We start from the raw sequence: 20971 nt of genomic DNA on the forward strand, positions 1-20971 counted from the left end.
TAACTGATTCTCCTTAATAAAAATTGTGAAATAGATTAAAAATTGTAATCTATGTGGTTATTCCGCAGTCTCAATCCCTCACTTCTGCTCTCCCTTTCCCACCATTCCACCCTCACACCCCACTCCTCAGGCAAGTCTGCTTATAATTTTCAGGTCCTAGCATTACTCCACTTCTAACTCTAATCTTATCCATAACGCTAATAAGTCCATTAATGAACATCCCTCTACAAAATAATGTAATTTTAAAAGGAAATTCCAGAAAGGGAAAGCACTTGCTCATAATATGATTATAATATAATATGTTATATTATTAATACACTAATAATATATTATGTTATAATATTAATATGTAATAATATATATTAATATTATGTTGCTTATACTATTATTATAACATATTATATATATTATAACATAATTGGAATTTCATGTATAAAACAAAAAAAATTTACAGGGGTCATTAAAAAGGCAAAATTATCTTCAAAGGCCTCCAAATTTGAAGTGTTATTTTTTTTTTTAGCATTTTTATATTACATTTTTTCCCTCTCTCTTTTGGAGCAACAAGATAGTGAAATTTAAAATGGTATTAAGATGAAATTTTGGAGAAGGGATAATAATATGTAAATTTTAACTTGGAGTAACCATAGCCTTTAAAGTATAACAGTACTAAATAATGCACAAGGGGAGGTTTGGGTAGGAAAGATTGACAAAAGGAATCATAAACTAATGAGCCTGAGACAGTGAGACCAATTAGAAAGCTACTCAGAAAAACCAAAAATTATGATATCTCATGTATGCTCTGGGGAAGGGCTAGATCAAACTAATTTGAGAGATCTTATTAAAGCAGAATGTAAAAGGACTTGGAGATGCACTGAGAGGGAGGCAATGGTAATGTATGCCTCCAGGGCCTATCCAGTCTTCATTCATTACTATCTTTAATTCTCACACACTATGTACTCATTTTCTAACATGCACAACAATTACCATAAAGCTAGTGGCTTAAAATAATATGCTTGTATTATCTCGGTTTCTGTAAGTCAGATTCAGGCACAGCGTGCCTGTGTTCTCTGTGCCCGGTTTCACGAGGCAAAAATCAAGGTGTCATCTGGTAGGTGCTCTCATACTGAGTGAGGTTCAACCAAGAAAGGATCGGCTTCCAAGCTCCCTCAGGATGTGAGTTTTCCTTGTAGCTCTAAATTCCATGGCGGTTTTCTTCTTCAAGGTTATCAGGAGAATCTCCTGCCTAAGTTTGTAAAAGACAGATACGATACAACGTAATTGTGGAAGCGATTCTGCCATTGCTTTAAATACAGCATAACCTGATCGAGGGGTGACTACCTTCCTGCCTTTGCCATGTTCTGCTGTCTAGAAGCAAGTTCCAAATTCCCCCGCCCTTCAGGGGTGTCGGTCATTGGTGTTCATCTTAGAATTTTGCTCACTCTATAGTTACATCACCCTTCAGAAGACAAACCCACATTGCCATCCCTAATAAAAAAAAAAGAAATAATTTCTAGTCAGTGTGTTCTGGGCTGAATTGTGTTATCTCCCATATTCACATGTTGAAGTCTTAGCCCCCGGTTCTTCAGAATGTGGTTATATTTGGAGAAAGGGTCTTTAAAGACCTGATTAAGCTAAAATGATGTCATTAGGGTATGCCTTAATCCAACATGACGGTGTTTTTGTAAAAAAGAGAAAATTTGGACACACATATATAGATAAAAGACTGTGTAAAGACACAGAGAAAAGACTGCCATCTACACACCAAATAGAGGCCTCAAAAGAAAGGAACCCTGACGACACTTTGATTTTGTACTTTTAGCCTGAAGGTTTATGAGAAAATAAACTTCTGTTCTTTAACTCATTTAGTCTGTGGTACTTTGCTATACCTGCCCTAAAAAACTAACAGTCAGTTTCCAATATGTTGATTTTTGTCACACTTTATAGAAAGGCATTCTAATTTTTTTAATATTTTTATTTTATTGATTTCAGAGGGAGGAAGGGAAAGGGAGATAGAGATAGAAACATCGAAGAGAAAGAAATTGATCAGCTGCCATGCTCAACCAAGTGGCCCAGCTTAATTCATTTTAATGTATTCACAATAGGACATCATAACTGACCTCCATAATTTGTTTAACTTTTTTGGATGGAGGGATTAAAATATTTAGTAATATATAGTTTTATTATCTTTTATAACTTTTGTGATCATGTGGAGGGAACTGTACTTTTAGAGCCTTTTAGGAGACAAATGTGCAAAAAATTACTTAAAATGAAGATGACTTGACTCATTAATTATTCATTGTACATATAGCAAGTGCTTAAATTACTAGACTTTTTGGTGTTTGGGATACATGGGTAACCACAACAGACAAAAGTTCCCATCACAATAGATATTACAATCTAGTGGGAAGAGAGAGACATAACTAAAACAAATCTGTAAATTATAAGTGTATGTTTAAAAGGTGATAATCACTTTGTGAAAGTTTTGAAAAATTAAAAATGAATAAGAGAATGTGAATCAGAGTGTAGATTGAAGGGTTAGATGTTTTTAATGTGGACGGTCAGGGTATCTGAAAATAGACTTACAGAGGTCAAAGAAGTGACTTTCCACAATTTGCAGGAAAACAGACTCCTTGCAGAAGAAACAGGCAATACAAAGGCCCAGAGGCCAGGCATTCTTGGGAAGCAGCAAGAAGGTTCCTGTGGAGGAAGCAGAGTGAATGAGGGGGAGATTAATATTTTGAACAGAGGAATGATATTTTGGTTATTGGACAGAGACTAGATTGTAGGAAGGAAGCAAGAGCAGAAGCCAAGGGACCATTTAGGAAGCCATAGCAACGATCCAGGCAAGAGAGGGTGTTGGCTTGGAGAGCTGGAACTAGTAGAAGTGTTCAAAAGGAGTATAATTTGGATATATTTTGCAGCAATGAACAGTAAGATTTATTTTCTCCAAATTTATTCTACAAACATACTTGCAAAAGTGATTGAAGATATATGTAAAAATAAATGAACTTGATAATGTTTAGTAATAGAAAACTGGAAATAGCCTACCAAAAGACGTCTATATAAAAAAAATTGGCTAGATCAATAAAATAAAATCCAACAGTCATTTAAAAACAAGGTAGGGCACCCCTATGTTCATTGCAGCATTATTTACAATAACCAAGATGTGGAAAGAGCCCAAATGTTCATCAGTAGATGAGTGGATTAAACACCTATGGTACATTTACACAGTGGAACAATACTCGGTCATAAAAAGGAAGAAAATTTTACCCTTTCCATCAGCATGGGTGGACCCAGAGAACATTATGCCAAGTGAAATAAGCCAGTCAGAGAAAGACAAATGCCATATGATTTCACTCACATGTGTAATTTAATGAACAAACTGAACTAACAAGCAAAATAGAGACAGACTCATAGGTAGAGAGCAGGCTGACAGCTGTGGTGTGAAGGTGTTGGGGCCACGTGGTGGTGGAGGGATTGAGCAAAATAAGGGGGGGAAAACAACTCATGGGCACAGACATCAGAGTGGTGATTGCAATGGGGAGAGATGTGGGTAGAGGAGGAAGAGGGTAGAGGAGGGATAAATGGTGATAGAAAGAAAATAAAAAAAAGAAGATAGGTGCTAACATGAAAAGATGGGCAAGACCTCTTCATAAACGAAAAATGCAAATTGTAGAATAAGTATACATTATGACTTGCTTAAAATTTGAAAAGACTTTATAAAAATATAGATTTTATATGATTATAAATTTCTTAAACTAGTTAACATGATGGATTAAAATTAAGTTTAGGAAATGGAAAAAGGATTTTGTTTTTTATTTCTATATCTTTTGCTACAATATGACTTTTATAAATTACGATGTGTTAATTTTCTACCAATATGCGTTATTAAATGTACTATTTTTTTAAAAAATATATCTTTATTGATTTCAGAGAGAGAAAGGGAGAAGGAGAGAGAGAGACAGAAACATCAACGATGAGAGAGTCATTGATCGAGCCCTCAACCCGGGCATGTGCCCTGACCGGGAATCGAACCCCTATCTCCTGGATCCTAGGTCGATGCTCAACCACTGAGCCACGCCAGGCCAGGCTAAATGTACTATTTTTGAAGAAACATATTATACTTAAATTTTCTTCCAGTATGATAATTTTTGACCTTACCTCACAAACACAACTTAAAATGGGAACCAGAAGAGCAACAATCACCCCCAAAATGAGTACTAATTTTAGTGAACAAAAACATTAAGGAGTATCACATAAAACAAAAGTGTTTCTGTGTTACCACTGGAAAATACACAATGAAAATAATAATCCAGAGCAAAAGTAAATAAAGACCATCAGTATTTGCTTTTGCTGGTCCATGATGTAAAGAACCAGGTATGCTACTGATGCAGGAAAAATTAATGGGCAAGACTTTCCAGACAGAGTGGGAGTGAGGCTCTTTCGATATCTTTAGAAAATAGGCTTTCTAAGATTTGCACTGGAGGATGGGGTGTGGTAGATTTTATTGGCATGGAGTTACATTTCTTGGGTTCCACAGTTCCCTGTCCCTTAAAAGGTGCAGCGTGGGGGAAGCAGAGCCAGAAGCAAGGCCAGTGTCCAGAGCGTGGGCTCCAGGCCCAGCCGGGGAGGTTCAGCGGCCCAGCTATTAAAGTCCATTAGCCCCTGTGTCGGGTCCAGCATGGCCAGCAAGCAGCATGTGGGGAGGGGAGGGCAGCCCCTTGGGGCAGGAGTCCCAAGAGGGCCAATGTATGAGAGACAGAGAGAGGGAGAGAGAACTTCTGTTGTTTGGAAGTTTAAATATTCAGGTTTTGCGCACTTGCAATGGCCAGGAACATCCCAGCCACTGACTGACTTCCAGGCGTGATTGACGGGCAAGTATCTTCCCACGTCACTCAGGCCTTCCTGGGCATGTGTCCATCTGGTCTTCCTTTCCTCCTTTCCTGTTAAATAACCAGGTTATTGCAATGACCTCACTACTACATGCAGTAAATATAGCACCACTTTTGCTTTCACAGTTGTTCAGTGGTTGTCCATTAGAACTATCTAGAATAAATTTATTTTTAAAAATTAAGTATTTAACAGAAATTTCCTTCCATGTGGAGCTTCTAAACTGATTCTCGCTTTTCCATCAGTTCCCCCTATACAGCTTCTTATTTCTGGCTGGCAGTCCATATTTGCCTTTCCTTCTGAGTTCCAAGTTACTATTCTCTTGCCTCAAATAGATTGTCCAGAAAGTTCTGGAAGAAATCATTTCTCCCTAGGGTTACATGTTCTCATTTCTAGGTGATTTCATAGAAATAAATAATTTCTGTTCCCCAGGTTTTGTTTATTTTAAAATTTCTATTATTAATCAGAATCTGTTATGACTGGTTAGTGAACTATAGATGCTATTGTTTGCTTAGTTAGGCAGACACAAATTAAAATAAAGTTCATGAATGACACAATCTGGTTTTGGTTACTCCTTCAACAATAAACATTTTTTTAAAAGCTATGAAGAAAATAAAAAGATAGTCAGTGATATTTTAATGTGATCAGTTTGATCTAGTGTTTTAGTTTGTTAGTTGCTGTAAAAAGTACTACAAATTAGGTGGCTTAAATATCAAAATTTATTTTCTCATGTCTGGAGACGGACGTGGGAGATCAGGGGTTGTATAGATGGGTTTCTTTTGAAGGCCGTGAGGGATGTATTTGTTTCAGGCCACTCTCCTTGGTTTGTGGGTAGCTGTAGTCTCCCTGTGTCTTCACATGGTCTTCTCTCTGTGTTTGTGTCCAAATTTCCTTTCCTTAAAGAACACCCGTCATGCTGGATTACAGCTTAACCAATGACTTCGTTTTCACTTATTTACTTATTGAAAGACCATATGTTCAAATGGAGTCACATTCTGAAGTACTGCAGATTAGGGCTTCCACATATGAATTTGGGGGTGAATACAATTCAGCCCATAAATCCTGGGTTCTACCTTCAGCATCACAGTTGCTACCACAAAATAAAAATGACATGTTAAAGGGAAAGTTTGGAGTGATCTTAACAACTTTAAGCTAAGGCTGCAACGGAGGAAATACCTTTATCTGATGATCAGCGTTGTGATATCCAAATACACTCTAGCGATAAAGCCATGAAGCTAAAGCATTAGTCAATCAATTCAACTGTTAATATGCGCCATACACATGCTTTTCTAACCTCAGAAACTGTGTCCTCTCTTAGTATATACAGTATTTTAGGGACACCTTGTTCTTTAGGGATCAGGTGGATAAATAATATAACAGTAGAAAATGCTCAACAGTAGAGATGCTTTTTTTCTTCTACTTACATCCATTTACAATTATTTATTTTTTTTATTCCTTCTATTCATACTTTGCCCCCCTTTCCAAAAAAGCCGCCATCGTTACTTCTTAGCCTACATGCATTTCCTACCAAGTATTTGACAATCTATCAAATTATCATTTTAAAGAAATTGTATATTCTCCTACAGTCTGTGTTCTTGCTCCTATTATGCACATTAATAGATACTGTGGAGATGAGTTGTATTCGTTTCCTATTGTTGCTGTAGCAAATTTTTATAAACTTGGTGAATGAAAATAACAACAAAAAATATTTTCTTACAGTTCTTGAAATCTGCAGTCCAAAATGGGTCTCACTGGGCTTAAATCAAGGTGTCAGCGGGACTGTGTTTCTCCTGTAGTTTAAAGGGGAGAATACTTGTCCTTGCCCTTCGTGGCCTCCAGGAGCTACTTGGTTCCCCTTCCTTCTCAAAGGCCTGTGGAGTCTGTCTCATACTGCATCACTCTCACACTGATTCTCCTTCCTCCCTCTTGGAAACACATTGGGCAAACTCAGATTATGCAGGAATATTTCCCCATCTCAGTCAGCTAATTAGCAACCTTACTTCTGTTTGTCACCTCAATTTTTCATTGTCATGGAATGTAACATATTCACAGGTTCTGGGGCGCTTTCTTCCTACTATAGCTGTGAACCAAGGACTGATTCCAGATTCTAAATAGGGACACATTAAACACTGTAAGTAAATAATAAGCACTTAATAATTAGGCACTATTATTATCATTATTATATTGTGAGCTGGACCAGCACAAGATAGTGGAGATTTGACAACGTGGCCAGAATTTAATGAAATGGTCAGAATGGAGGCCTCACCACTTTCATTCCGGCTACATGGCTGTGGAAAACGGGGGAAGCAGCATTTGGACAAGCTGATTCTGCTTGTAAGAAATCAAATTTGATCTGAATTTTTGAACAAATGCTTCACTGCGGACAAATATGTAAAACAGTAAATGCAAGCAGAATTTTCAAAGAGCAACTGCTAAATATAGGGTAGTTTTTGCATGAGGGAGCCCAGAAGGTCCCTTCCCAGATGCCACAGCAGTGCTGAGGAAGGAAGGCGCAGCAGACTCGGCCGCTGTTCAGCATGACTTTCCCACCACTCCATAAACAGAGCTGGGTGCTCGACAGTGAGGAATGCTGGGGCCTGGCTCTGCCAACCAGGGTTGGGGCCCGGTGCCCACAGGATGACTATGGAGATCCTGAGGCACAACTTTGTATTTCTCAAGTCTGTGCTTATAGTTTGTCAATGAAAACGTATGCTTTTATCCATATGCTACAGTTCTGGGCTTTTGCTGGCTCTGCTACCATCCTGAATTATTCATGGAGTTTCGCCATGTATGAGTCTGTTCTCCAGAGAATGACAGTCTATATGATGTCTCTGATCATAAAATTCAGCCAAGGACATAATTTTAGATATGTTTGCAAAAATAAATCTGTAAATGGTTTGCTTTATTTATACTTGTTTAAAGATATGGACATAATATAAAAGCCTCATTAAATTTATTTAAAAATCACTCAATTCCCTCCTATGTTATTTTTTTAATTCAGTATATTACTTTCATAGTACATAATGAAAAGTTTAATATATATAAAAATAAAAGTGTAAAACCAATATAAGTTGAAAAGAACTGTTAAAAGTTATTACAAAGTGAGTAAAACTTTTTCACAGCATTTCTAAAACACTCTTTTTATCCTAGCAGTTGGTGATTTGTTGCCTATTCAAACAATTTTCAAAAATGATTCTATTTTTTGCTTGAAAAGTGTGAGAAATTCTAGCTCAAAAAGGTACTTGTCATGAAGTTACATACAAATGAAAATATAAGCTAAGAATAGCGGTACCATCTGAACCATAATTACAGTGCTGTGCTAGAATCTGAATCCCAGTAACTTCCTAGAAATAATTATTTTTAAGCAATGAAAACTAGTTTTAATGCTTTAAACTTGCCTAAATTTTAAGGAATATTAAGGTGCCAACTCTTTTAAAGTTACTTTTCCTAAAGTTGTTTTATTTTAGATTTATGAGTAAGAGTTGATCCAAATTGAGTAACAATTTATAGGAGTAAACAGCCCAAGTGCCCATCAGAAGATGAGTGGATAAAAAAGCTGTGGCACATTTACATGATGGGATACTATGCAGCTGTAAAGAAGAAGGATCTCGCGCCCTTTGGGACAGAAATGGAGGGACCTGGAGAGTATTATGCTAAGTGAAATAAGCCAGGCAGAGAAAGACATGTACCACATGATCTCACTCATATGTGGAATATAATGAAAAAATTAAACTGATAAACAAAGTAGACCCATAGACATAGAAGCATGGAACAGACAGGAATTTCAGAGGGAGGCAGGGATGGGGGAGTGGGCGGTGAGAGACTACTCAAAGAATTTGTATGCACAAATGCATAACCCATGGATACAGACAAGAGTGGGGGGAAGGCCTGAGGGGAGATGTGAGGTGGAGGGGATTAATGGGGGAGAAAAAAGGGGATAACTCTAATACTTTCAACAATAAAGATAAATTTTTTAAAAAAGATCTCAAATTACACTGGTTTTTAAAATTAAATTTTACTTAACTTTTCTTAAATTTACAAAAAAAAATGTTAATTTTAAAGGCATCTGAAATGTTTACACTTCTAAACGTACCAATAACTTGGCTAGCTGGCAAGGCCTCTATTTTATAGATAGAAAATTTCTGCTATATTAAGGCTTAAATCCTTTTTCGCTAACCAGATATCTACCTGGTGAATAATTATTATCAATAATAACAAAATTAAGAATAGCTATCATATATTGAATATATAATAAATATATGTTTCAGACATTATACTAGGTACTTAAAATATATTGTCTAATTAAAATCTCATAATAATTATATGAAGTAATTATTTTGCTTTGAAAATTAGGAAACAAGTTCAGAAAGATTAAACATTACTTAACCTTACTCAGTTTTTATCTTTCAAAGATATTATGGGGCTTTATATTAGGTTATGCAGTTTTAGGAAAGGTTGTCTGTGGCGGAGAGGTATGGCAAGAAGGAGAAAAACATCAGAATTTTGGTTTTAGATAGAAATGTCTTAAGAAAAGTCTCAACAAAAGATAACTTTATATTATAATTTAAAGTTTGGGATAAACACACCTAGTGCTAATTTTATAGAATCTAGCTCTCCAAATGCAGCTCAGTTACTGCTTTGTCTTCTGGCCCTTTATATTCGGATTGAACCACTGTCTTATGAGTTTTAAATGGGCAACATTGGTAGTTCCTGCATTTTACCTAGTTGGATGTTTACAACTTTCTATAAACCAAGTCCAACTGATTATGTACCTTGATTTCTAGAGATCCTAGTCACACCAAAGAAGAGTGTTTGATAAAGCTAAATAAAACTTGGTCATTAGATATGAGCAACTGTAAGTTAACCATAAATTTAATCTTTCTGTTCATTTTTTTCAGAATGGAGTAGGTAATTAATAATAGTTGACATAAATATATACTCCTAGGAGCCCAAGCCAGTGTAGCTCAGTGGGAGAGCTTTGGTCCACGCACCAAAGGGTGATGGGCTGGATTCCCAGCGAAGGGCACCTACCTGGGTTGCAGGTTCATTCCTCGCCCCGGGGGCACTTGCAGGAGGCAACCAATTGATGTATCTCTTTCACATGAATGTTTCTCTCTCTCTCTCTTTCCCCCTCCCTCCCTTCCACTCTCTCTAAAAATCAATGGGAAAAAATATCCTTGGGTGAGGGTTAACCATATATATATATACACACACACACACACACACACATATATATACACACTTTCTTTTAAGTTAATTCCATCATATTGTCTTTTGTATATTAAAGTTTGTGAAACAAATTTCCTAATTTAATGCTTCCTACAATTATTGCATCATAATTCTTGCCCAATTCAAATTCAGATATTTTTATTTAATCGCTATCTTGAATTCTTGCATTTATTTTGGGAATAATTTCTTGTAATTTTCTTCATATCATTTAACTATTTTTTAACCTTATAAATGTATTTAGCATCCTATGATTGGTGCATGTTAATCATATTTCTTTCAGCAGTATCTTGGGTTTACCATGTGAAAGGCGAGCTACCCAGGTGGTGTTGAGTAATTAAAAACCTCAGCTAGCCAGGCCGGCGTGGCTCAAACATTGAGCATGAACCTATGACCCAGGAGATAACAATTCAGTTGCCAGTCAGGGCACATGCCTGGTTGTGGGCTTGATCCCCAGCAGGGAGCGTGCAGGAGGCAGCCAATCAATGACTCTCTCATCATTGATGTTCTTATCTCCATCTCCATCTCCCTTCCTCTCTCTGAACTCAATAAAAGACATATTTTTCTTTAAAAAATTACCACTCCATTAAAAAAAAAAGCCTTAACTAGGGAGAATCATACAGCTTTTGCTCCTTTGTAAAAATGTTTAAATGAGTAACAATGCATCTTTTAATATTCAATTTAACTCAATATTTTATTCATTGTTACAATGAAATACTTATTATCTAATCACATGAAATATAATAAAAATTTGAATGTCTGCACTTTTTCATATACCAGGGATTCTCAACTTTAGCTGCACATTAGAATCATCTGCAGACCATTTAAAAATATTGATTGTCCTGCTCTTGTCCCAGAACCATAAATTCAAAACCTCTGGTGGTGGGGTCCAAGCATGAATATCTTTACAGTTGATTCTAAAAACATTGAGCTTTGAGAACTAGAAACTTTTTAAAATTAAATTTACATGAAATGGGGATTAGAGTTTTCTTTTAAGCTAGTTCCACTATATTGTCTTTTGTATATTAAACTTTGTGAAACAAATCTCTAAGTAGTGTCTTATTTAGTTTTTCTGTCCTACATATTTGATGTGTATTCAAAATCTGTGGAAGATACATAAAATAACCTCTATTTCTCAGCAAAATAATAGTAAATTAGCAGTATCTTTTTTCTATATATTTAAAAGTATATTTGGTGTTTCATATAACCTCATAAAAATGGGAATGCTGTTCATTGATATTGCAAAATACATAGTTAAATAGTTTAAGTTATTACCCATTTTATATGATTATATTTGTGGTTTATATAGTGTCAATATAATCACAATATATCTAACATTCTTGGTTAATCTAATAGTGTGAAAAATACTTCCTTTTAATATATTAATGTAGTTTGGCTAATGATCTCAGGAGCTAGACTGTTTAAATGTCACATTCAACTATTTACTAGTGAAAATTTAGACAAGTTATTTAGCCAACAAATGGAGACATGTATTTTCAAAAGTAGCTTTGAGTACTACAAATTGTATAGGTCATTATAATAGTACTTGGCCCATTAAAAATGTTAAACAAATTTTATTCTTGCTATTTCAAAATTAAGATTTATTAATATTAAAAGCACCAAAAAAGTTTCTATGATCATCTTTGTCCCCTAGAAATACAACATATGGGTATGAGAACCAAAACTTGAAGTAGGAATGGCCCTACTTACTATCACTCCATGGTCAATTCAGGAATCAGTACTTCCTATTTCTAAGATTGAAGGTTATGTAGGCCTAGAAGTCCTATTGACAGAGGGATAATATTTTCACCAGAGGAAATAAAAGGAATTTCCTTAAACTTTAATCCATAACTACTGCCTTTTGCCTTGGACTCTGTGCCAAGAGACCAGCAGAAAAAGAAAGGAAATCTACTCATCTACTTACTGATGGGCACTTGGGCTGTTTCCAGATCTTGGCTGTTGTAAATAACGCTTCTTATGACCATAGGGGTACATATATTCTTTGGAATTGGTGTTTCAGGATTCTTAAGATATAAAAGACCCCAAATAGCCTTAGCAATCTTGATAAAGAAGAACAAAGTTGAAGGTATCACAATGCCTGATATTATACTATAAGGCCATTGTAATCAAAACAGTTTGGCACTGCCCTAAGAACAGACATATAGATCAGTGGAACAGAGCAGAGAGCCCAGAAATAAACCCACACCTTTATGAGCCATTAATTTTTGACAAAGGAAGCAAGAGTATACAATGGAGTAAAGATATTCTCTTCAATAGATGGTGTTGGGAAAATTGGACAGGTACTTGCAAAAAAAAAAGAGAGAGAGAGAAACTAGACCACCAACTTATACCATACACAAAATAAACTCAAAATGGATAAAATACTTAAATGTAAGTCACGAAATCATAAAAATCCTATAAGAAAACAGGGGCAGTAAAATCTCAGATATCTCTGGTAGCAATATTTTTGCTAATATATTTCCTAAGGCAAGGGAAACAAAAGAAAAAATAAACAAATAGGACTACATCAAACTAAAAAGCTTCTGCTCAGCAAAAGAAATCATCCACAAAATGAGAATGAAACCCACTGTAGGGAAGGACTCTCCATTCTTCAGAAAGAGGTGAAGTGGCTCTTATAAAATGAGGCAGAAAATAACACATTTGGCTTCTGGATGATCCAGTAGGGTCTCTCTCTTGGTGCTGTCTTCCTTAAATTTAAAATATGCAGCAGCCTGAACCTATGGAAAACCTGGTTACCAAGGACCACCAGAGAAGGAGACCACTCAGAGATGAAGGCCTGGGTTCCCCCATCACCTAAGTCACGTCACTCATGAGAGATTCTGTTCAAAGGTGATGGCAATCTAGAAGAGGTCGTGGAGGAGGCAGGCCAGTTGTAGTGGCACAAACTGTATTTTTTAACTTCCTATTATAAGTTACTTCAGAAAATGAAAACTGCCAGAATCATGGACACCTAGGGTAAATTTATAGTTCAAGTAAGCTTACTTTAAGGTATAACTGGATATAAATGATGAAAAGAGTAGACTGTCTTGTAACCACTCCTGGGACAAGCATGTGTGATTGGTGTCACCAGAGATAACAAAATGCAAGTGTTGCAGGGGCAAGTAGTCTCCCTATTAACCAGAGTGGTATTTTTTAAGAAGGTGCTAGGCAAGCAAAAACAACAGATGTCCACTGCAATGAAGGACAGGAATATTGCTGACAGAACCACAGTGAAATACCAGATGTCTAAAAATCCCATGATTAACTGAAATATCCTGGAATAAAAATGGAAAACATTAGCAAATAAATCTTAACCCTAAATTAAATTATTTAGGATAAAGAGCTATGACTATATTAAATTCCAAAATATTCATAGTATGTATGAAGAGGTTCCTAGAAAATTCAGGACCCTGCAACAAATTAATTCTAAGTATAACTGAGGGTTTTGCCATTTATTGGAGAAAACAGTTTACCAAATAAATATACCTTTTCAAAATGATTTTAAAGCAGAGAACTTAGAGTATCAGTAATATCTGTAAGTTTTGCGCAAGAAAATTTTATAATGTGTAAATTTGTGGCTTTATAACTTTATGTGAAGGTATATGTAGCATTACAAGTGTTCCACATATACCCCATCAACCCCTGGCAATTTTTAAAAATTTACCCACTAACAATTCATTTGTCCAGCAAAGTGTCCCTAGACTAAATTTTTCATTCCTTTGGAAGTATGTTCATACTGCACTGTAGATTCCAAATTCATCAATTATAGCATTTTGGTGATTATTTAAGTCTCATAAATGTTTTTATGAAAGCACCATCATAAAGACATTAATTTAAATGAATGTAATTAGTATAATGTTTCAGATTCATTAAGCTTAATTTATTCAGTTATTCCTTTTGATATATCATTTTTAAAAAAATGAGAACAAGCCCTTTAACTTGCAAAATAAATTTACCAATTGATTGTACTGAACTTCAGAAAACCTTAATGCATATTAATAAATTTAATTTTACTTCATTTGATTTATTTGTTCTTGCATAGATTAAGCTACCATATGTGTTTTGGAAACTAAATGTAAAAATGCTATGAAATGCAATTTACAAATGTAGTCATTCTTTGAAATCTGGAAATAGATATCTGCATACAGTGTTATCATTGGATAATTAAGTATAACTTGCTCATTTTCTTTCAACATCATAAATGCTTCTATTGCAAAGGTTTATCTGATCCCTATAGGTATTTCATTAGGGAAGTGCTATCATCTGTGGATTAAAATGACAATAATTTTCAATGACTAAGAAGAAATTTGTGTCCAAAGGGCAATAGGATCCAAAGGCTAAATCAAAATCACCAACCTTATATTCCAAGAATTCTGTGAAGTATTCTTGTTAGTAACACAATATCAACAATGTGTTTATTATTGCTCCTTCTTTGAAGATGCATCAGGTAATATCAGGTGTATTAATTCACATTAGTGTCAAAAACAGAACTGTCATAGAGAATTCAGCAGTTACTTACAGCTCTCTTGCCTTTAGTCTGAGACTTTATAGTCAAAATACTGTGTTCAAGAGTTACTCAGATTAGTTTTTGGGGGTTTTTTGCAGTGTAATTCTTTTGTCATTTGAAATTAGCTAAGCTGATTTGCTTTTTTTTAATACCATTTCTTCTTGATTTTATTTTTTTGAGTTTGTGAAAAACTACGTTCTAAACCTTAAAACTAAGCAAAAAATTATACTTATAAATGTGTCATTTCCCCCTACATACTGTACTATTCAACTACTCACCCTTTCCATTAATTTCAAACTACCCCTATTAAAAACTAACCTTTTATTGTCTGGTTTACTCGTCCTTTGTTGTTTTACACAAATGAAAAAATATATGTATGTTTTCTTACTTTTCTTTGAATAAAAAGCTAACATTCTGTAGATTCTCATTTGCACTTACTTCTTTTTATCTAACAATATATTCCAGATATTACCCCCTACAAGTTTATTTTATAAATAAATACTTCCACAATATGTGGATATATCATAGTTTCTTCAACCAATATCCTATACATGAGTCCTGAGTTTGTTTGCAAGGTCTTGTAATTACAATAATGATGTGAATAATAATCTTGCAATATCTATTTTCATATTGTTGGAGGCTGTACCAGTCTACATGCCCACCAGCAAGAATGAGGGTTCTTTTTTCTCCACAACCTCTCCAACACTTGTTATTACCTGCCTTGTTGATAATTGCCATTCTCACAGGTATGAAATGGTAGCTCATTGTAGTTTTGATCTGCATTTTCGTAATAGCTAGTGAAGTTGAGCATCTTTTCATACATCTGTTGGCCATTTTATGTCTTCTTGAGAGAAGTGTTGTATGACCCAACAACTCTTCTTCTGGGTATCTATTCAAAAAATTTAAAAATATTTATTCACAAAGATATGCACCCTTATGCTCAATGCAGCATTATTCATGGTGGCCAAGACAAGGAAACAACCAAAGTGTCCTTCCATAGGCCGGATGAAGAAGATGTAGTATGTACATGCAGTGGAACACTACTCAGTCTTAAGAAAGGATGCCATTTGCGACAACATGGATGGACCTTGAGAAGCTAAATAGGTCAGACAGAAAAGTCAAGAACCATATGATTTCTCTCACATGAGGGATATAAAACTGAGAGCAACAAACAAACAACAAAAAACAAAAATTTGTAGACAAAGACAACAACAGTATGATGTTAGCAAAGGGATGGGGGATGGGAGGATAGTAAAGGGTAAAGGGGGTCAAATACATGGTGGTGAAAGAGATTTGACTTTGGGTGGTGGGCACACAGTGCAATATACAGATTATGGATCATAGAACTGTGCACTTGAAACCTATATAACTTTATTAACTAAAGACACCCCAATTAATTTAAAAATACTATGCAGCTGTAAAGAAGGACCTTTTAGCCTTTAGCACAGCATGGATGGAACTGGAGAGTATTATGCTAAGTGAAATAAGCCAGTCAGAGAAAGACAAGCACCACATGATCTCACTCATATGTGGAATATAATAAACAAAATAAACCGATGAACAAAGTGGATCCAGAGACATAGAAGCATGGAACAAGCTGAGGGATCTCAGAGGGAAGGCAGGGAGGGGGTTGTGGGTGGGGAGAGAATAATCAAAGAACTTATATGTTTATAAGTGTAACCCATGGACACAAACATTGGTATGGGGAAGGCCTGGGGGTGGGATGGATGTGCAGTGGAGGGGATAAAATAATAATGATAATAATAATAATAATAATAATAATAATAATAAAATAATAAAATAAAATAAAATAGGTTTTGTTGCTTTTAATGTTTCTGTTTAAATTCTATTTTTTTATTATTGTCAAAACAACGTTAGAGTTTGTTTCCAAATTTGAAAATACATTTGTCCATTCTTTTCTATTTAGCCTTCTAGATTTTTTTATAAGAATGCATCATACAGTTGGATTTTGATTTGGTAGCTAAATTACTTTTTTCTCTTTTATAGGGCATGTAATATCCATTTGAGTTTATTGATACAAAAAATATGTTCAGTGCCAATTTTGTCATTATTTTATGATATTATTAAGTATATTATAATATATCTTCTACATTTATCTATGCACCTTTTTTCACTTTTACTTACTGAAATTTCTTTTTGTATTTAGGATGGCTTAATTTTTTGTTCTAGAAATTACCTTTGTATGTGTATATATATTTAAATACACTATTTTTGGTTTTCTAATTTAATATTTTGAGAAAGTGATGAGAGATTTGGATATAATCAGCCACCTATAACTCTGCTATTCACAATTCTTAGCCAGAATGTATGTATGTATATGCACTTTTAAAATATAACATTACAGTTTTCTGATATTAAGTTCCAGATCATTAAGTTCCAGATCTCCATTTTTCCCCTTTTTTATTAAATTTATTGTGGTGACATTGGTTAGCATGATCATATAGATTTCAGGTGTCAGTTTCTATGTTACAAGGTATGTCCATTTCACTGTGTGCCCCGCCACCCAAAGTCAAATCTTCTCCTTTCACCATATATAAGGACCCCCTTCGCTTCCCACCCCCTTCCCTCTGGCAGCCACCACACTGCTATTTGTGTCCATGAGTTTCAGTTTTATATCCCATTTTCTATAAAAATAGGTACGCTGAATTTATTTTACTATCTTTCTTTGGCCTAAAGTCTACCTTCTCTATTGTCTCCTTAACTCCTCCTCTTATATAAGTGTTTAGTGCAAAAGCTAGTAGGCTAGTAGGTTTTTTAATCCTACGAGAGAAATACAGAGAAGTTGAGGAGGCATATGTTGTTTCTTCTATTTTGGCTCTTCAGCTATTTCTTAAGCAGTAAACTCTCATCACCATCTGTGTGTGTGTGTATTTTAACTTTTATTAGTTTTGTCTTATATATACTAATATCTTTTCAACAGTCAGGTTTCTAAATTACCAAAGCAATAAAACTCAGCATCTATGTACACAAATCACACATGGAGCTCAGGCATGCATGAGAAAGAGAAACGGGTAATAAGAAGTGGAATCAAAGATTATTAAAATATAATTTTATGCCTGATTTGGTTAGAATTGGCCTGATTTCATTAGCGCTTCACATTAGCAGCTGCCAATTTAGTATAATTTGGACCGTAAATTATTGATGACAAAATATAATTAAATTTCTTACCAAGTTTAAGGATCTTTGCAGCTCCTTCGCTGTTATAAAGAGAAAGAAAAACCTTGTGACATGTCGTCAAGGTTACTATGTATAAAAGGTATGCTCTACAATGACATTAGTCAAGATACAAAAGTTTTAATGACATAAAATGACATCTCTTCTACTCAAGAATTTTCCAGTATTTTTCAGTGTTTCCTTCTCCTCCCCCCCCTTCCTTCTCTTCTGTTTCCATGCCTTCTTCTAGGTCTCCAGCGTCCTATTTACTGGGCTCCTACTATTCTGCCATGAACTGATGCCGTGTTCTGTCTAACATGGGCCACAAAACAAATAGCAGCAGCCTCAGAAGAATTTGATTTAAAAGAGTGGCACACTTGGAACAATTAGGTTCAATTCAAATTAATTTCTTTTCTCTTTGAACTATGAGAAGTATATATTTAACTGGATTGTCATAAAAGGAAAGAGTGAGGTGTCTCTTCAGCAAAATAATAAAGAAAAAATATGATGAAGTATATGTGGAATGCTTTAGATTAAGAGAGAAGAAAATGAAATTGGGATAAATATATAAAATAAAAGAATAAGAATAATTTAATTTTGAATTATGAAAATATTATAACTGCTTTAAAATTACTTAATATCTTTCAGTTATATTTTATATCCAAGGACACTGGCAATGAGAGTTTTCACTCAATGAACTCCTATGGGTTTAATTTAGTTAACATGGAGTGGGTGAAATTACTAATAAGGATTATAACATTTAGAAGAATGCAAGTCTTGTGATTAGAAAAATCACCCTTTTAGTTCTATAAGAGAGAAATGCCCAAGATGAGCGATGTTCCTTAAAGATAAAATTAAATCATAATTGCACTAGAAATAGGTCTATGAATCTTTAAAGAAATTAGAGACACTGATTCAAATATAGATTTATAAAACGATACACTGTCAGAACCAAGGGAAGCTTGAAAATCATGTACTCCGATCTCCACTTTTACATTTGAATAATACATAAATCCAAGGAAGGCTTGAAGAGATGAGGAGCCTAAGGTATGACTTTCCAAATGAAGGCTACTTGGTCCGCTGAAAGAAGTGGCAGGGGGCTTATGGTCAAAGCAGATGATAACATATGAGGGCCCCGGATATCCTTTAGTTGCTTAAGAACTTGGGCAATTCTGGGTAGTTCAGCATGCAGTGGAGAGATTAATAAAAGAGAAGTTGGCAACTTAAAGCGATGTGAATGCCAGAAGCCAGAGACAGAAACAAGTCCTTCATGAGAACAGACCAAAAACCAATAATGCAGGGATTGAGCGGCTGCTATTGTCCTGAGTTTGAAACAAATGAGTTCCTGTTATCAAACGTAGCCAGACAAGGTCAATTTCCCTGGAAGTTGCACTCAAAATAATAGGCGTAGGCCAGAAGCCAATTTTCTACTTCTTGGTGCTCTTTCAGTACAATAAAACAGTATGCTTTTAAAGAGCCACTGTCCTGTCTGGGTTAGGGGAAGGCTTGTTTCTAATAGAGGACACGGTCTCTAAGTTGGACAGGATAAAAAACTGGCCAAAGGTCCAACAGCTAGCAAACAGCAGGCTTAGAACTAGAACCTGGATTTTCTAATTCCTGGGTTGCTCTGTATTTCACTGCCATTCTTTAATTTTAATGTTTTAGGAATAGAAGAATAAGACAATTTTTACACCTACTGCAGAGTATGATCCTAGGTAATAAAATCCAGATAACAAATATTTTCAAGTGAACAAATAAAAATACTGAAAACAAACCAACAAAAGGTACACAAATATGGTACAAAAGTTTAAATTGTCCGCTCCAGATAATAAAATCAGTATAGCCTTCTGATTCATCTTCCATAGTTTTCCATTTCAGATGTATCAGCATTTAAATGTTATAGAAATGAATCCATGTAACAACTAGAAAAAATATAGGATGTAGTTTATTGTCTTAGAATAGGGAAAGGTTTCTAACCATTATCACAAAACCTGAAAGCACAAAGGTAAAGCTTTTGCAATTTGCCTGCATAAAATTTTCTGTATAAGTGAAATACCATAATCAAAGTCAAAAGACAAAAAAGTAACTGTTTATGCAGTAAGTAGGGCAGGAAATAGGTCATTTGTCTAATTAGCTCATAAAATAATGGGGGGGGTGATGATAGCTCATAAACAGGAAAAGAAAACCAGTTCTACTCAGAAAACATACAGAATGACAAAAAAAGAAAAATTCTCAATTTGGCAAGTATTGATCAGTTTGCTGGTGATAATTCTGTTTAGCACTTACTGTATTATGTACTTTGAAGAATGTTTTGAGATTGACACATTTACAATACTGAATCAGTAGATTTATCTAAAGCTATCTACAGAGTATGATTTGATTTCATAATTATTACTATTTTGCCAGTTATGCACTGTCTAAGGAGTTTATACACTTGTCCTTTTGGCATATGGGTAATCTCACAGTGTTCAACAAATTCTAAATGACAAAAAGAAGTAATCATTACTTTCATCTAATGCTATAATATTTGGTATGACTACCTAAATTCTCCTGAACTTTACCTTCAGTTATAAGAACCCAGGTCCTTTCAGGAACTTGGGATCTCTGATTTGGGTAGTGTCTTAGTTGTTCTAGTAATGAAACATTTACTGCTTATTTTTTCAGATAATATCCTGCAGTCATTCTAACTCAAGCAGAGTTTTAAAAATGTTAATTAATATAAATTGTCATCATACTAGCAATTATTTCAGAAAGTTCAATTACTGAAAAAAACACCTCCTGGATTTTGGCCAATAGCACTAATACAAACTTTCCAAAATTTCCTCTAATGACTAAACTTATGTGGATTAAAAAAAAAAAGAATACTTACACTGAAAGTAAAGATCGGTGGAAAACACTCTTAGAATTTTAGGGAAGAAACGTTACTAAGACAGATGGAATTGCACTGAGAAAAATCTCCCTAAGGTTAAATTTATGGTAATCTTATGAATATAAAGGAAAACCCATTGTACCCTGCAACAAAAGAAATTGTATAACTGATATAGACACACATGAACTGTATCATCGGGAAAACTGGGCTACTATAGTTCCTTTTTATAACTTGCAAAATATTATGTGGAATATTATTGGGTTTCCACACCTACCCACTCTTACCTAATAATCACCCAATAAAGA

This window comes from Miniopterus natalensis, chromosome 6 (genome assembly GCF_054644295.1).
Source record: "Miniopterus natalensis isolate mMinNat1 chromosome 6, mMinNat1.hap1, whole genome shotgun sequence".
Classification (NCBI taxonomy): Eukaryota; Metazoa; Chordata; class Mammalia; order Chiroptera; family Miniopteridae; genus Miniopterus; species Miniopterus natalensis.